The 18,951-nt window shown below is 41.1% G+C and overlaps 1 protein-coding gene and 1 long non-coding RNA gene across 6 annotated transcripts in view; one reads left to right on the plus strand and one right to left on the minus strand.

Moving 5' to 3' along the window:
• The window catches only part of SGMS2 (sphingomyelin synthase 2), a 30,613-nt gene extending 26,450 nt beyond the window's left edge, over positions 1 to 4,163 (minus strand). Inside the window, exons 1-2 of one of the 4 annotated variants that reach the window (XM_081020349.1) lie at positions 4,001 to 4,163; positions 3,728 to 3,872 (exon numbers count right to left, since the gene is read on the minus strand). The gene's annotated coding sequence lies outside the window, so the exon portion shown is untranslated. Of the gene's footprint in view, positions 1 to 3,723; positions 3,873 to 4,000 lie in introns of all 4 variants that reach the window. The other 3 variants (XM_081020348.1, XM_081020346.1, XM_081020345.1) reach the window with 3 other exon arrangements.
• Positions 4,164 to 5,010: 847 nt separating this feature from the next.
• On the plus strand, positions 5,011 to 18,184 carry LOC308485079. 2 transcript variants are annotated; one of them, XR_013990320.1, is made up of 4 exons: positions 5,011 to 6,075; positions 8,260 to 8,347; positions 10,397 to 10,470; positions 16,551 to 18,184. It is a non-coding gene; the product is annotated as an uncharacterized lncRNA (long non-coding RNA). The 2 variants fall into 2 exon arrangements; XR_013990321.1 differs by lacking the exon at positions 5,011 to 6,075 and adding an exon at positions 6,528 to 7,158 and having other exon boundaries at positions 16,551 to 18,156.
• The last annotated feature ends 767 nt before the right edge of the window (positions 18,185 to 18,951 follow it).

Consider the following 18,951-nt stretch of genomic DNA (forward strand, 5'->3'; position numbering starts at 1 on the left):
TACTTACCATAAATATTTTGCAAATAAAACAAATTAAATAAAAAATAATAGCCTATAAAAATATAATTCATAAGCTAGAGTAAATCATAGAAAAGGGAAAGTCCACATTCAATCCTGTAGACAAGCAAAGTCCATTAATATACATCCCTTTGTAACATAGATTGCAAACATGCAGAGGACACCAATAGAGGAATGCAGAAGTTGGCAAAGGTGGTTTTCTGCTCACATTCTTTTTGAGCAGTTGGTGATGGCAGCCCTAGAACATTAAAGTGTCTACTTGGCTGCAGTCTTCAAACCACTTACTCCAGAGTACTCCCATTTTTGTAAATATGATTATTCTCAGTGGTTACAGCCATTAAGGGCTGCTTCTCATGTTACAATTTCATATACACAAACTGATCCTTGTTTTGCAATGTGAAAATGGATGTAGCTGTGCTCTTTTTTTGCCCAATAAAGAAACTGAATCAAAATCAAGGAGAGTATTGTAAGGAGAAGGGAATGAGAGGCAAACACCTACATGGCAATTCTTAAACTAGAAGATGCATGCTGTTCCATAAAACAACCTTGACTGTAGATGGAACTGGGGTCTTAAGATTTATTTACAGAAAAAGAGACCCTAAAGCTAGCAACCATTGCAGTCACAAACTTTAATATAAACGTAACAGTTACTAAAAATGTAAACCAAATTCTCAACTGTTTTATGCTTCAAGATACCTCCCTAAGGAAATGACTGCAGTTAAAAAATGGCTTAGAGTGCAAATTATATCCCATCTATAATGAAGTATGGGACGCGGGTGGTGCTGTAGGTTAAACCACAGAGCCTAGGGCTTGCCGATCAGAAGGTTGACAGTTTGAATCCCTGTGACGGGGTGAGCTCCCGTTGCTCAGTCCCTGCTCCTGCCAACCTAGCAGTTCGAAAGCACGTCAAAGTGCTTGTGGATAAATAGGTACCGCTCCGGCGGGAAGGTAAACGGCATTTCCGTGCGCTGCTCTGGTTCGCCAGAAGCAGCTTAGTCATGCTGGCCACATGACCCGGAAGCTGTACGCTGGCTCCCTCAGCCAATAAAGCGAGATGAGCACCGCAACCCCAGAGTCAGCCACAACTGGACCTAATGGTCAGGGGTCCCTTTACCCTTTATCTTTTATAATGAAGTATGCAAACTATCATGCTTTCCTCTTTCAAGATTTAACTATAGACATACTTGTGTTTTAATAGGATTAAATACGTTGAAAAGAAATGCTTGTTAGATATCTGCTTTCTTAATTTTTTTCAAATATCAATATAATTAATTATGTGAATGGAAAACAAACAATTTTCTACTATAGTTAAGAATCCAGAAAGCATTGAGTTGGATGCAGAAAGTTTCTTCTGCTCACATTATTATAAACTCAAAGATGTTCTGTTACTTGCTGAAGCTTGAGAGGAATCTACCTACTGTAGCACTAAATGAATGCTTCGACAAGCATTCGTGGAGAACTGCTAGTAGCTAATTGACTTTTGCTCATGGTTCTTTGGATGCAAATTACTACATGCAACAGTTTCACATGATATACATATAATCTGAAGGAAATGAGAGATTTCAATATGTGGCCATTAAAAGTTTAAACCCCAAATGATGTATAATGATAAGAAATGTTGATTAAGAATACGTATGTTGAAGAGTTGCAAAAATCTTTCAGTATCAAGCGCTCAAGGGATTATAGGCTGGAATACAAAACAAAGCAATCAAAGTATAATTAGGATTCTTATGATATTTTAATTTATTTAAATGAAGTTTGTGAACTGATCATAAAGACTTTTACGGTCAGAGAGAGACTGATTTCTCAGCCTGATTCAAGAATGTGGCAGGCAGGAGTGTACTTTCAATGACTGATTGAAAGAAAGAAAGAAAGAAAGAAAGAAGTCTTCTGGGAACAGACTGACAACTGTAAACTCATCAAAGTAACAGGTCACATATTTGCTAGTTATAGATTGTCTTCTTTTCCTGCCTAGTCTTCCTCATTCAGTATCTATGTGTAATCCTCCAAACATTACAGAGTAATCTATTAGATTACTCAGGATTGAATGGCTTTGGGTTGCAACCAGATAGAAGCTACCTTAAAAAGTAATACACCTGAATACTAAACTTGTTTACTTTAAAGACAGGCCTACTGTTGTCAATACCCTTCACTTCCAAATAAGTTTTAGATTTAAAACCTATATCTAAAAACCTGCTGCTATCTCTATACCATATCCCTCAAGCGAAATACTCAAGAATACAAGTACTGTAACTTTAAGCAGTTATTTGCAAACATTTGTGCTTATAGTACCCACTACACAGCTGACAGAAAGACTATGAGGCCACTTTTTTGTGTGTGGGGGGGGGAGACATTTATCTTTTATTAACAAGACTTTCTACATCCATGAAACAGACTTACCAAACATAATCTTACTAAGCAAAACAATGGGAATATGGAAAACACTTTGTTTTGTTTGCAAGCCGAAAAAAAATTGTTTTAAAACAATAATGGGAGCCAGGCTCAATCATGCTTAGCATAAACCCATTAAATTCAATGAAACTTCATTTGGACACAACAACCTTATGGCGCAAGGTAAACTCCTTCCACCCCTGGTTGGATTTTACAGAGCAGTGGGCTCAACTACATTGCAGCCCTGCTATGCATGGTAGTTGAGGTGGAAGATGGACCACAACACTGGCCTGGACCTGGTACAGCAATCAGATCCAAATTGCACGCAACGCTGTCACACAGATGCAGGGCCAGCTCTGGATCCAACAGATCCAAGGCTGGCTCAGCCCTGCCCCTGAAATATCACATTCAGCAGACAGAAGTGGGGAAGCTCCACTCCAGCAGAGTGATGCACAGGTAACTGGCTAACAGCGGCTGGGAGAGGTACACCTCCACCCAATTAAACACCCCCAGCCTTACATAAAGAGGATTCAAATTGTTCTGCCTCTATTCTATGCAAGATTGAGTCTGAATCCATCCCAAACTGCATTTCATACAGCAGTGGTCTAACCTCTGCTTTTAGACAATAAACCATGTAGTATAACAATGCGATGTGTACAAGCAACCTTACCATTTAAAAAACCACATTATTCCAAAGTCTCTAGAAATCTATTCAAGATAAACTGAATTACAGAACATTTCTACACATTTCTAATAAAGCTCAGTCAAAACCAGTGGGGCATCACTAAGTTCAAAACTACTTCTATGCAATTGTGACTCGCTAAAGAAAAGTTTACCTACATTTGAAGTTTTCACAATACATGTATTTTACAGCAATGAAATTCAGCCAGAAATGTTTTGTCAGTTTGTTTCATATTTACAACAAACCATCTTATACAGTCAACTTTTATTTAAGTCCCCAAAAACGTCCTTCTGCTTTGGATGCAACCTGCACTACCCTGGGAGTAAGTCCAATTGAACTCAGTAGGATTTACTGGTGAACAGACATGCAAAGGACTGCCCTATTAAAAACTGGAGTCAAGCAGATAGAAAAATAAAAAAGGTTTTGGTGGAGATAAAGAAGTTTCGGAAGCAATATAAAGCATTTTAAGAAAAAGCAGTATTGGGTTAGATTCATTCACACATTTGGCACCACAAACCTCCCCCATCCCCCCATTAGATTTTTCTAGGTGGGGGGGGGGCGCCATGGAGTTTTCGTTCCTTCCAATATACACAAGTAACCCCTTGGCTGACGCACCAGCTCTTTGAACTTACCTACTTAATTTGGAGAGGGGAACAGCCTCCAAACTAGTTCTGCGTTCCAGCACTCAGCAGGAAAGTCTCCTGCATAGCCTCCAATCAAGCTCCTTGGCATTTGCAGTTCCTTCTGGCCAGAACTAGAGGCAGGCACTCCCACCACTGGGCTAGGAGCCGCAAGAAGAAACAGCTAGAAGAAAGTTTCCTTTTCCCTTGCAGGCAGCTCTCTCTCTCTCCCCCCTCCCTTCTTCTTCTTTATTTAATCCCAGCCTCTTTACGCGAATGCCATACGCACCGTTACCTCGGCAGTGCAACAGCTGGAGAGGTTTCCTCTGCGCGAGGGCGGCTCCTGGGAGACGAAGCCTCGAGGCAGGCTGGACTGGCGGGGCCGTGGCTGCTTCTGGAGGCGCCGCTGTGTTTACAGCCAGTTTCATGCTCTCCGCTCGTCCCCTCCCTCTCCCTGCCTCCCTGCCACAGCCTCGCCTGACATCATTCATTCTCTTACATTCACACACACGCCCACTCCATTTCCAAACAGTGAGTCAGCCTAGCCCTGCTCCTATGCGAAGAAGGCTGGGCTAGAAAAACCGGTTGAGACCGAGGAAGGGAAATAAAAATAAAATGAGGGGAGGAAAAAAATTAATCGAGCGGGGTGGGAAGCCCTGCTCCACAGTCTGTCACTAAAGGTGGGGATAGGAGGGATCTGCTACAGGGATCAAGGCACGGGTTGGTGCATGCACTGAACTCGCGTTGCAATTAAGAGAGTGGAGAGAGTTGGGGAGCGGATTCTGCAAGGAAACGAGCCAGCTCCTGTCTGGATAATCCTGCTCCTGATCTTCAGGCTACCTTAAACGGTTCTTCAAAAGAAGGAACTCCCTTTAGAATCAAACAGGGGCAGAATCCGATCGTTCTAACTGCTCCTGCTCTTTTCAGCGTTTCAAGGATCCTCTTTCATGGTTTCTTATGCCTCCGTGGTGCACTTTTCATATCAGCTGTCGTCCTTCAAACTTTCCCCACCCACCGCAAACATAAGAGCCAACTCCTAGGGACCGAGGTTCCTTCGCTGCCCCCAATAAAATATTTGCCCCCCCCCCAGTTGATGGGCATTGGCATTCAAATAGTATGTGCACGTAGCGTCATGTGAACAATTATGCAGGGTGGGGCTTACCTGCCCCTCCAATATTTTATTCAAGTTGGCAGCCCTGCCCAGAAATGTACTTGGGTGACTGCCAGCAATTTAGCTGAAGGGTTAAAGACAGTGACTTAAAAAGGCCACCTAGCCTTCAAGTAAGAGAGCAGTGACCAACCTGCACTAAATTAGTTCAGGTTTCCCAGACCATCATGTATCCAGAGAGCAAAGTACAAGTTATAGCAGTGATGCTTGAAGTTACTTAATTGGAAATAAACCAAGGCTAGAATCCCTAGGCATGCTCAGGTTGCCATTCTAATTCGACTTGCCTGGGAGTAAATCCCACTGACTTCAATAGGGCGCCATCCACACTACGCATTTAGAGCAGCCATGGCTTCCTTTCCACCCCCAATCCTGGGAGCTGTAGTTGGTTAACAGTGGCAAGAGTTGTTAGGAAACACACATTCCCCTCGCAAAACTACAATTCCCAGAGTTCCTTAGGAAGAGGAGCTGACAAGCTGTCAACGTTTCCCTTTTTTAAAGGGAAATTCCCTTATAGGATTCCTCACAAGAAAAGGGAAAAGTTGACAACCACTCTTAAGAGTTGTAGTTCTGAGAGGGGAATAGGCACCTCCTAACAACTTTCAGCACCTTTACCAAACTACAGTTCCCAGGATACTTTGGAGGGAAGAGAAGCTGTGACTGAAAGCAGCATGAAACTGCTTTCAGTGTATAATGCAGATGAGGCCTAAGACTTCCTTCAGAGTAGGCATAGATAGGACTAGTTGTTACCTGGGAGTAAGCCCCATTGAGCAATGGAGCTTAATTCCAAGTAAGCAGGCCTAATATTGGACTGCACATGTATTAAGAGTCCTAGTAAGACATTTTCAACACGATTATAGAGCAGGAGAAAAGATACATAAGAATGTCATTTTGAAAAATAAAAACAAATGAAATGAATCAGAACTAGTCCTGGGCCTTGACAGTAGCCCGATATGCAGACCAGTAGCAATTCATAAAGCTATTTCCACCATTTTTGTCTCCGCACCATGCTAAGTATCTTTGCCAAATGTTATTAAAGCCAGAGGAGCAAGGCTAGTGAGAAAACGGTGGCGACTTTACACAGAAAGGGGGTGTGTGATTGCAACTGTACAAATGTGACTGGGCAGCAGAAGTGAGAAGCGTAACGAGGACCATCTGTATTATCTGTGAATGGAAATACATTTGACAATATTTCACAGGTAAAAATGTTCACCTCGAGGAAGCTGCGCACGGAATTTCAATTCTGCACGGCTGATGTTTACTAACAACCGGTGGTCCCACCAGAAGTATGTCTTCTGTACCAAGGGCCTAAACCTGGAAGGAAATAAGGACGTCATGCTTAGCATTGAAAGCTTTGAGGTCAGGATATTATATAAATACCTGTGGTCAAGGGGAAATTTTACCTCAGAAAACTCCTACAAGTGGTGCTAGTCCTTGAGACAAGAATGGCTGCCCCATTTTCCACGTGGCTTGGTAGGCCTAGCATTGAACAGCCAGCTTGGCAGTGCCTAGGAAGTGTGCCTTGCGGTTGCTTAGCAACGGTGACAGATTTACCTCAGCCCCTTCTCCCAGGCCAGCCATTTTGCCTGTGTGGCAGATGAGCAATGCTGGCTACAGCAGCGTTACAGGGAAAGGGCTGTGAGGAGAGTGAGGAGAGGCTTGAATTAAGTGTGCCCCATTTATCTGGAGTACATTATCCAGATGTAGTGGATAGGAGTGTACAGTATGGATACCCAAATTCCAGTCACTCAGTGAATGGCCACCTGCAATCTTTGCCTCAACAAAATTGTTTGGCTGGTACATGAGATCATCAGGGTGCCATCCTGAGAATCTGGGACGGACTAGGAAATAAGAACAAAATAAATACCATAAGTCACCCTGTTTGTTTGGGGGTTTTTTGGACAACAGGTTCCTGTTGATCAAAACAGCCAAGCTATTATGTTCTTCGCACAGAATGTTAATGAAATTGTTGCTTGCCACTTCTGGCCATTTTATGCCCTGCGTAAGGCTCAATATTAAGCAACAGCAATATTTAGCTTTAAATTCAAATTACTTCATATGAGCCAGTGTGAGATAAACAGTTATTGGGTTGCCTTTGGTCACAGTGAATTAATGCTACATTGCCTTTTTAAGCACAATTCACCTTCCCCCTCAGGAAAAGCTCAAGAGCAGGCCTGTGCTAAAAGCCCTGCTAATAAATTTATAAAGTTACCAACACCTATGTGGAGCCAAAATTATGTAGTCAATATTCCACATACATCAAAAGGCATGGGGATGTTTCTGTAAGTCAGCGGTCCTTGAATTATTTTTTATAGTTATAGATATAACTTTTTACGGTCACATGACAAAACTTGCTTATAATATAACCTGTTTTGTCATTTAATGGTTTATAAGGCATTGAAGGGTATAACTTTATAGTATGAGAATTTTAATTTCTCCCTCCCAAACTGAGATTATTTCACTAAATGATCACATACAGCTGATCAGCAAATTCCACTATATATTTCAAACAACAGTTGACAACAGATCAGTTAGCCCAGAAACAACGCTTGTTTTGTGATTTCAGGACTTTCAACCCTTTTCATATTATTTCAGTGCGATATGCTGTACAATGGCTGGGAAGGGTTGTATTACTCTTTTTGTTTGTTTCTATATTATGTACATTTGTGTTTTTATATTGTAAACCGCCCTGTGATCCTCAGATGAAGTGTACATAATTTACTAAATAAATAAAACAAATTCTGTAGAATAAGAAAAAAACCCTACACATTAAGAGCTTTTATTTATAAATATGTAAGAAAAATTCTATTCTCAACAAAAGCCTATCAGTAGTGCATTTACTTTCGATGGGGAAATTTGATCCCAATCTCCTCTTTTCTATTTGCTTTTTCTTTTCTTAAAAAAATCCTTCCCAGGGCAAACTTTTCTGTTCATCTGAGCTGAAGCAAACTCAGTTTTCTTTTTCATTGCGGCATTTCTTTCCTGTGATCAGCAGTGGTATTATTGAAGATGGTATTACTATAAATGGACACAGCCTAGCTTGTGCATTAAAGTTGTGATGATTTCCAGAAAGATGCCAGGCAGTTCTTTAAGTAAGCATTGTGGCTAGAATGCAGGAGACGCACCAAAGTTCCGAAGGAAAGAGATGAAAAATTGTGTCCCTTAGACTGGCTGCACTGTTGTCAGGAGTCTTTGTTTAGACCATTTTTACACTCTTGCTGTATACTTATTTGAGTAGTTTTTCTTTGTCTATTAACCAGTAGAATGTGACTTCTGTGTTCCACCTCTGCTTTACATCAACTTTTTCCACCAAATAGTTAAATTTTAAAGCAAACTCTCACCTGAGCACCTCCGTCATTAATGGACTTTTGTCTTTATAACAGGCTTGTCAAGTAAGGAGATATTACCCTTCGACTTTGAAGGAAGGTAATGAGTCAGAGAGCAAAGACCATACAGGAACTGCGCAATTCAGTATGTGAAACTAATCCTCACCCCAGCATTCTAATAATACAATCTCCACAAACCACACAGAACACCCATTTTGCTCCCTCCACCTCTGCTATTATCTGGTGGCTTGAAATGCAGAATCATGAGATCAGCATCAGCAGAATTTCCACATTTTTGGGTTCCCTTTAATAATTACCTGCATGTCATACAGATAGTTAACAGATCTCCACTTCCATAATAATAAATGCTACATATGCTAAATTTGTGGCTGTCACCAGGGGAAACACAACAAAATATGCACATTAGAGAACTCAGTTCAATAAATTTTGCCTGAGATTACCCAGACTCCTGCACAGTTTCTGCTGCAACTGTCTCCATCGAAATACTGAAGCTACATTTGCACCAGGCATTTAAAGCACCATTATGCCAATTTAGCAGTCATGGCTTCCCCCAAAGAATCCTGGGAACTACAGTTGGTAAGGGTGCTGAGAATTTTGGAGGCATCCCTATTCCCCTCACACACCTGCAATTCCTAGAGTTCCCTAGGAAGAGGGACTGATTGTTAAACCACTTTGAGAATTGCAACTTCTTATTTAGAAAATATGGATACGCATAATGATTGTGAAAGTGTGATTTCTTCTCTAGGTTGCGTTGTATGTTTATTATTTGAAAATGATAACAAATATTTTAAAAAGTTTTTATTTCAGAATGCTGGGTGTCTATAATCATGGATACAGGCATACATATGAAGGTATTTTGTCGGGAAACCAGCCCACCAGGTGCGGAGGAAAAATGACGAAGAGTCATGGGTGAAGGTTTAAGCAAGGAGTGAGCTCTCTCCCCCAGCAGCCTTGCATGTTTATTAGCCTTGCGCACATTACATCATGTTGCATATACACGTGTAGCACTCGGGTGGAAAACAGCTAGGGTTTGCATTTCTTAGAATAACTTCTCTACCAGACAGCATGACAGCCGCGTAAGCTTTGCGGTTAGGCAGCGCGACACTGACCCAGGCGTGTGGGGGAACAAGTCAGCAGATGCTTCCTCTTGCACAATCTTGCACAAGGGTGCTATTTTTTTATTGCATCCCCACAGTATAAGATGGAGAAAGTGGCTAGATGCATATTACCTATAGTTGCCAACTCCCTAGCTAATCTGGCTCCTGTGCCAGCAAGAGAAACATGACAGGAAATTCAGTGCTGCAGCTGTTTACATAACTGCAATTCCTGAATGGGAAAAGTTGAGTTCACTATTGAAGAAAGGTTTTTGGAATGAACACTATTCTTGCTTGGCTAGATGTTTGTTGCCCAATCTCACTCCTACTAATTGAATACTATTCACAGCTCTACAAACATTACGACATACATTGATCAGAACAAGTATGGCTACTTTATCTAGACTATTTTATCTACTATAGTAAACTAATTCAGGTCTCTTTGTCTAAACTGTTTTGCTGATGTCATACATTGATCTGGTTTCCTCATCACGTTAAGCCAAACTATGTGTGGGTTTTCAGACTGAAGACTGTGTATGTAGCACTCCTCCCTTGGTGCTGCTGCACTATCTGTGACTAAACCACGGTTTGGCTTAGTGTTATGTCTGAACCCAGGTTTGTGGTTTGTCTTGTTCCAGACAAACCATGAGCCATAACCAAAGCTTGTTCTTTGCTTACCTCTTGCATTTTGTCTGGTGGAGACAAACCACAACCACATGTTTGGATGTAACACTAAGCCAAACCAAGGTTTAGTCATGGGTAGTGCAGCAGCAGCAGCAGCAGCAGCAGCAGAACAACCAGCAGCAAAGCAATGAGACCATAATATTCATTCCATAAAGCCATGCATATATTTGTTCATGCAAAACCATGATTTGTATTTTGCATGTTAGAGAGAGAAGCATAACAATGCAAAGGATTATATGTGCTCTTTATTTTGAATGGGAGGTGTGTTGGTTTTAAACCAAATCCTATTAGAATAGGTTTTTTATGAGTGCTGGACATTCACAGTGTTCAAAATTGAAGTAAAGAGGAACTGTAGGTGTTTTAAAGCTTATATTGTTTGCTGAATGCCTTCACAGAATACGTAAACAAATGAACAGAATGAAACATATCTTTTAGTGAAACCACTAAAGACTCCATTACACGAACACAGGTAATGTCAATACAGCTTCATAATCCTTATTCAGCCCCTTTATACCTCTTTACTTGCATGGATTAACTAATCGTTGGAACTATGTTAGGACTGTGACATCTGCCACACATCCAAAAGAAGGACTGTGACTCAGTGCTTTGCATGCAAAAGGTCCCAGCATAACTCCTCAACTTCTTCAGGTATGGCTGGGAAGAGACCCCTGTTTGAAATCCTAGAGAATCACTGCCAGTCAGTGTAGACAATATTGAACTAGATGAACAGAATGTCTTACTCAGAATAAAGCAGTTTCTATGATCCCACTGGGAAGAGATACTGAGCATGTGTAGGAGATTGCACTGGACCCTCATGCACAACTTATGAAAAAGCGTGCATACAGTTTGTATGCATGTTCAGTGTATACTTTGGAAGGTCTGCAGCTCAGGGGTAGAGTGCATACTTTGTGTGCAAAAGGTCCAAAGTTCAGCCTCTGACCTTTCCAACTGGGGCTCAGAAAGATTCCCATCTGAAAACCTGAAGATCCAATGCCAGTCAGCGTACAACTTAGTCTAAGGCAATTTTCTATACAGTTATATCTACAGTTTCCCAAAGTATGTTTCTCCCCCCCCCCCATGTTTTTATTAGCAATTTCAACATAACAACATATCAAAACATATCATATTGATTATTTCAGCCCCCCTCAAACCCTCCCTCCCCCCCGAGACTTCCCTTAGCTCCTCTCTCTGATTTCTCAGCCCATATTATTCTCTGCATGTTATAAAATTATACAAATCCTCACATTATCTGTCTACCATGTTATCAATCGATAAATTTGTGTATGTTTATTCAAAACCTGCCAAGGAGTCCAATTCATTTTGTTGTCTTTTTAAGTACTTTGTGAAAATTTCCCATTCTTCTTTAAAGTCACAGTTGTCCTTATCTCGTAGTTTGTATGTCAGTTTAGCCAGTTCTGTATAGTTCATCAATTTCTCTTGCCACTGTTCTTTTGTCAGGGTTTCCTCATTCTTCCATCCTTGTGCTATCAAGACTCTTGCCGCTGTTGTTGCATACATAAATAAATTCTTTGTTTTCCTTGGCAGGTCTCGTCCTACAATCTCTAACAAAAATGCTTCTGGTTTTTTTTACAAATGTCATTTTAAACATTTTCTTCAATTCATTATATATCATTTCCCCCCTTTTTTTAACTTCTCTACATTCCCACCACATATGATAAAAAGTCCCTTCTTTTTCTTTACATTGCCAACATGTATTTGACCCGGTCCCAAAGTATGTTTCAAGGGCAGGTCTGTATAGCGTAGAAGGGGAAGACTTCTTTGCAAAGTAGCACCATGTTTATGAATTAAACAAATACTACTGCAAACACTAAAGGTATCCAGTACTGTATTCTTTTCACACACAAATGCTCTTCTTTTGAAACTTTTGACTACTTATGGGAGTGGTTAGCTGCAAAGCTTCCCTTGCAGGGAAAGTAATAATTCGGTGTTGCTTTTCCATCCAGAAGAAATATAAAAAAGGGGAGGTTAGGAATAAATACGCCTATGATATGCTGTTGTGGTGGTGAAAATACACTTTGTTTACTGTTTTTGGACACCCAGTATCTAAAGTTAGAAAATGACAGTAATTTCAACGCCACACTTTTGAAACTACACTTAACACGCAAAAGACTGTAAGCTATTTTCGAGGAATTCAGCCAAAAGCTTGAGTAATTAGCTAACCTTCCACTGTGTTGCCCAACCAACCCTACCCTGTCTCACCTTCTAAACCCAGGATTATCCCCACCCAAATGGTATTACCTCCCCTCCCCACTTCCTTTTGAGGCCAGACCTCCCATCTGTGCTCCGCTTTTTAATGCTCTGCAGCTGGCCCACCTGCATTGCATTGCAGGGCAGATAATCCCCAGAAGATTTTGAGTGCAAATGTTTTCTAAACAAATATATTCAAGAAGCCAAAGCTGCTATTTTAAATTGTAAGCAGGTTGAGCACAGAAACCAAATCTTTCAAGTCACACAATTTTCCTGCATTATATAATAAATTTGGGCAGGAGGGGCAGGAACCAGTAACTCTAATGCAATACCCAAACTAGGTTGGCAATCTAAGTAGTTAATAAATAAATATAAATAACCAGAATTCTTAAGCCTTTATTCTTTCCTTAAGAGGAACGTACCCTGAAACATTATTATGAACACCACAGCAGATTGTAATTTAACTGCCAAAAGCCTGAATAAATGGAAATATCTTACCTTCCACATATGTTCCAAGTTGATTTATAACATATAATAAAAACAATTTAAAAGCCATTTACAAAACAGTACAAAAACAATGAGAGGAGTTAAAAATCAATCCAAAATGGACACCTATGGTAGAGACGTATTCAGCCAGCTAGGAAGGCTTATCAGAACAACAGTGTCTTCCATTGTTTCTGAAAAGTGCAGATAGTGGGTGCCTATTGTATCTTGACAGCAATGTTGTTCTGATATCTCTGGAACTTTAAGGAGAAACTCTCAGGATAGTTGCAAGAGTTTTGGAACAGTCCAGGAAAAGTGTGGGCTTGACTCAGATGAAAATCAGTCAGGAACACATAAAACTAGGTGTGGTAGAATTTTCACTGGGATTATTAATATTGAAACTGAAGTCCATTTCTCATGTTGCCAGACATATTTGCTGCTGCATGTATAGCCAAGAGAGGGCTGCAACCAACTACAGCTTTCCAGTTAGTGTATCTTTATGATACATATGTTTGCAAACAGATTTTCATCACATCCGTACTTTGTGCCTTGAAACAATATTTGAAAAGCCATTAGCTGTACACCTAAAAATGGCATGAGTCTACATTCTACAGGAAACACAGTGCTGCAAGAATCTTGTGTACTTTAGATTTGTTAGCTGAGCCAATGCAAAAGAATGAGCTGGCAAATTGTGATTTGGTGATGACATTCAAGTGACTCATGTGAGCTGCACTGTAATGATCATGCCCTGACTGCACATTGGCAGTCTCTTGACAGACAGCAACTCTGCTGGATCAAAGTAGCAGGCCAGTACCATTGCTGGTGTCAGAGTGTCTTTAAGAATGGTGTCTGTGCCTTTGCGTCCTATTCTAATTAGATAGGATGGATGCATCTCATCATCCTTCTTCCATATTTATTTTGCATGACAACAATGGCAGCAGAAGACATCAATACTGGTCTTGGTTTACTAAAAGCAATGTAGAATGTACTTCAATTGGAACCTATTCCAAGGACGGAAAGTGCTACAGAGTCTATTTAATGTAACCACATGTCAAAGCAGCTACAAAAAGAAACCGGTAGTTCCACATAAGCCTGGGATGCTGAGCTAAACCTTGAAAGCCTGCCAAAATGAAATCCCTGTGCTTTCCAATCCATTAGTACTTTTTATGGCAGTGTTTGTCCAGACACTATGTTTTGTTCCCAGAATTACCAGTGGGCCTGCTTTGTGAGCATCAGCTAAAAGTGTTCACTTTTCTTTCCACACATAATCCAACATTTGTAAGCCTTGGTTTCCTGATGTTTTCCAAGTGATGGTTGTTTGCTTGTGTTCTGCTTAACATTTCTAAAAGAATTCCAGAATTTACTTTAAAATGAAATAATTATGCACACATAAGCAATGCGCAGATCTGAATGTATAGATGCACACTTCCTGCACACTTCACCAGTGGCAAGAAATTCCAAGGGCAATACTACCTAGGTTAGCTTTCTATTGCCTAGGTTAGCTTTCATTGGAAAAGAGCACAGGGGACTTATAATTTTTACATTTTTATACAGTGGTACCTCGGGTTACATACGCTTCAGGTTACATATGCTTCAGGTTATAGTACTAACCCAGAAATAGTGCTTCAGGTTAAGAACTTTGCTTCAGGATGAGAACAGAAATTGTGCTCCAGCGGCGCGGCAGCAGCAGGAGGCCCCATTAGCTAAAGTGGTGCTTCAGGTTAAGAACAGTTTCAGGTTAAGCACGGACCTCCGGAACGAATTAAGTACTTAACCCGAGGTACCACTGTACAGATACAGAGCGGTATACAAATTTAATAACAGTAATGCTAATAGTCTATATTGTGTGTTAGGAGCAGCGGTGTGATAGGAGACAGGTGGATTGCAGCATTCATGCACAGCTAGCAGGAGCTCTTAATTTCAATGTGCAGCACTATATTTGTTTTATTTGGGAGGCCCCATTAGCTAAAGTGGTGCTTCAGGTTAAGAACAGCTTCAGGTTAAGAACGGACCTCCGGAATGAATTAAGTACTTAAACCTGAGGTAACACTGTATCTTGCCCTTTGTCACAAGGTTACAGCATACAAAAAACAAAACATACACACCTAAAAGCAAATTACGAGGAGCATAGGATGCTGCCTTATACTGAGTCAGACCATTGGCCCATCTAGCTCAGTACCATCTACACTGAATGGCAGCAACTCTCCAGGATTTCAGACAGGGTTCTCTCCCAGTTCTGGCTGGAGAAGCTGGGAATTGAACCCAAAACCTTTTGCATGCAAAACATATGCTCTACCACTAAGTTATAACCCTTCAAATGCCAAATAACATTAATAAGGTGTCAGTTTTCAAAGCCAGTGTTACAACTTTTAAAAGCCTGATAAAAAAGGCTGCGGCCTGAATCTGTACAATATTTCATACAGTGGTACCTCGGGTTACATACGCTTCAGGTTACAGGACTCCGCTAACCCAGAAATAGTGCTTCAGGTTAAGAACTTTGCCTCAGGATGAGAACAGAAATCGTGCTCCAGCAGCGCGGCAGCAGCAGGAGGCCCCATTAGCTAAAGTGGTCTTCAGGTTAAGAACAGTTTCAGGTTAAGTACGGACCTCCGGAACAAATTAAGTACTTAACCCGAGGTACCACTGTATTAGTATATTTATTTGTGAATATACAATCATAAGTGGAAGCAAGCCCAATAAGCAGCAGACCTGCTATCCTACACCAGCTCTTCAGCAAGAGATGACTCCCAAGATGTGCTTAGTCTTCAGTTGATGTCTCTCTTTGCTTCTGTCTTTCCTTGTCTCTGTTCCAAGCTGGTTTGTTTCCTAACTGCATCCACCCACCCTTATGTCAGCTGCTCCCCTGGCAGCGGGTAGGCATCACTTTTTCAAAGTTGTGCTAGCTAATTCTTGATCTTCAGACTATTTCCCAACCATTATGTCCCATTGGAAAAATATCAACTAATCTCCCTAACAAAGAAATGGCTCGGCTATAACAAACCTGTACTAACTCAAGTAATACCAGATCCCATTTTGAAATGAATGTACAAGTCTCTGTTTATCCTGTCGCAACCTCACTGAATGTTGAAACCAACGCCCACCCAGAACTTTTCAACATCCTCTCCCCCTCCCACCACAACATATACATTCAGGGAAGGGAGCTGGTCACTGCAGGAGGGGAGTCAGCCTGGCTTCCTCACCAGCCAGACTCATTGCTGTCTCTTAGTCCCCTTCCTCTCTAGCCTCCCCTTCTGCCTCCAGTTCTGGACTGCTATCTACCACAGATTCTTCCATCTCACTAAACCCTGTTACCTCGTTAGCTTCTAACACCTCCTCCCCCCAGTCTGCTCTCTCTTCTCCCTCTGACCATGCATCATTGTCTCTCCACTTTCTTCGCTCGCTCTGAGCCTTCTTTACTTGGGGTTTCCCCAGGTAGTGCTTCCCACTACTCCTCTGCGTCCAGCCAGCACATGACATCAAGTGAAGAGGCCTTAGTATAGTTCAAAGACACATTCCGGCCAGGCAAAAGCACCTGAGAAAAGTGTGGACCAAAGTGGTGCATGTATGGCCTGGAGAGAGATTAAAGGACCAGAAATAAAGGATGGGGTGGGGGCTGCATTCAGGTCCCTAGTCTGGGATTCCCCATGCCTCTGTCAGGCCTTATGATGACAATGATGATACAGACATAATAGGCAGAAAGAATTTTGAGAAATTTGAGGGAAGGAGGAATAATCAAGACGTATACCTTTTACCTGTGGGTTTTTAAAAAGTTATTTACAGTATTTCAATGTAATATTTTGAAGAGCAGAGCAGATTCGGTCAGAAAAATAAAATGCTTACCAACTCTCTCATCTACAGCTGTTCATACTCTTGGCAGTACCACTTTGGCTATTAATTTGAATCGCGCTGAAAAGAAAGGTGGAAATTGTGGACAGATTTACACTAGGGGAAGTAAATAACAGTGGTGGTGAAAATGGGATGAAATCAGCAGGTGCAGAGGAACAAGAAATTCCAGTAAAACATTTTCTTCACATCACTGTGCTTAGAGTACCAAATGCATGATGCAGAGGTTCTCTGGAAACATGCAATCTGCGTGCCGCTGAATTGCAGTCTGTGTTCTGAATATTAATTTGATTCAAGGTAGTGCCTGAAAGGACTTCGGAAGGAAATTACAAATTATAGGAATTAGATATTACATAGAAATGCTTTAGCATCTATAACTGGGACAAATTCCAAGTAACTGCCCTTGCAATATAGGACTGCTGCTGAGTCATCCCACAGTGATCTATAACAGTGCCTTATTTTTGATTATTCATGCTGGCATAGCCTTAAGAGTTTCAATATCATCAAGAAATAATCTAAGATATAAAAAGGACTCTGAAGATTTTCTTTGAGAAGAAATAAGGAGGCTGTAGGGTGGGTGGAACTGATTCAATTTATTAAGCCTTATTTCCTGTTTCATTTACCAACCTATCTAGCAGCATGCTCATCAAGATTTGCTGCTGCAAATCAGATTTTAGTATGCAAACACTTAAGATTGAGCTGTGCCAATAGCTATGCCAGCACAACACCACAAAATGTAATATTTGCCCATGCCAAAATCAAAGGAGATGGTAGAAGCATGGTAGAGAGCCCTTATAGACTAGTTTCTCACTCCCAGGTGTATTCTGCAACATTTCATTGATGCAATATCAGCGCATTAGTGATGGATTTATACAGGACCACCAACACATCATTTCACTTCTGCAATGCTGCCCCAGTGTTATTACATTTTTGCTCTCTGCAGGGATGCTGTTCCACTATACAGAACCAAAAGCGGGACAAAACCTTAGCACAATTGTGGTATAAAAAGTTACAGGATTTCTGCAGGAAGTATCGGGATGTACAATGATTGGAAACAAAGCAGTATGTCAAGTATTCAATGCAGGATTCTACAGTATATAACTGCCCTGATATCATCCTGAGCACGAATCAGAATGAATGCACAATTAAAAATATATGCTTGGAGGACTGTTGCCATGTCAGCCATGAGAGATTGCCCCAAGAGACTGCAACCCTTCAAAAGAAAAGAAAAAAGTCTTTTGGTGCAGTGTAATCTATGTGATTCAAGGAATAAATTAGGAGTGTGTAAGGAGAAGAGTGTGGTTCTGTCCTAAAACAGAAAACTGTTGCATGTTTTTACAAAAATCAGATGTGCCTGGTGGTTTGCTGGGTTTGTTGCAAGCATGAAGGTGGTAAGATCAAACATTTACCCTGTTCATAATTAAAAGGATTTTGAGAATTCATCTTTCTTTTTTCTTTTTTCCACCTAGCAAATCTTGGATACAAAATTACAGAGCAGTTTCTGGGCAGCAAACTTGTGGGTGGCATATACATAATGCCAGCCAAGGTTAACATAGAAAGTCTCTGATCAAACTGTATCTCCTGGAGGGTGTGTGACATTTTTATAATATTTATGGAGAGTGGCGTATGCTCTGTAATTACTGCTATATATTGGTGTTAAATAATTATGTACCGTTTAATTAGCATATTCAGTTTGAATCTTTCCTTACAGATTGGTACTCCACAGTCTGCTATTTATATGGCAAATTTAGATTCCTCTTTGGTGATGAAAACGGCCATAGATTTTCTGAAAGCTGGATTCCAGCTCCTCCTCATGAATTTGTATGGATGTTTTTGTTGGGAAAAAGCACCAAGGCAAAAGCCAGCTCCAGATGGCTGGAATGCAAAACAGTGCAGATGTACTGTTGGAGAAAAGGTGGAGCCTATTCTCTGTACTGAGCACCGGATGTTAGCTCAGTGTGTCATCTGACCTGTGCTGGAAGTACAGGGGAGGAGTTGTGACTCTTCTGATGGAGACTGAAGGGTGCAGTCACATTTCTATGTACTGTTGAGTGACAGGAATAAAACATGTAGAAAGGACTCCTGTCTGTCTCATTTCCCCTCCCTGGGGAGAATGCAGGCAGGGAGAGAAGCAAAGAAGCAGAGGGTGTGTTTTCCTCACACCTAATGAGGGAAATCGCCGGTTTATGACCTAGCCTGCCGGGAGAAGCAGCGGAGAGGTCATCCAGTATCTCGCTCAATTGCCTTGGGGGAGGCCAGGTACCTCTGCCTGTGGGCTGAAGATACTGACAGTTTTAAAGTAAGGAAAGTGGCAGGAAAATGCACTGGGTATTTGATGTGACCTTGTCTAACCTTCCCACAAACAAATCAAAATGAAGGAAGTGAAGCTACTATATATTTTGGTCAGGTTTTTTTC

The sequence above is a fragment of the Podarcis pityusensis genome (genome assembly GCF_964106645.2).
Source record: "Podarcis pityusensis genome assembly, chromosome: 9".
Classification (NCBI taxonomy): Eukaryota; Metazoa; Chordata; class Lepidosauria; order Squamata; family Lacertidae; genus Podarcis; species Podarcis pityusensis.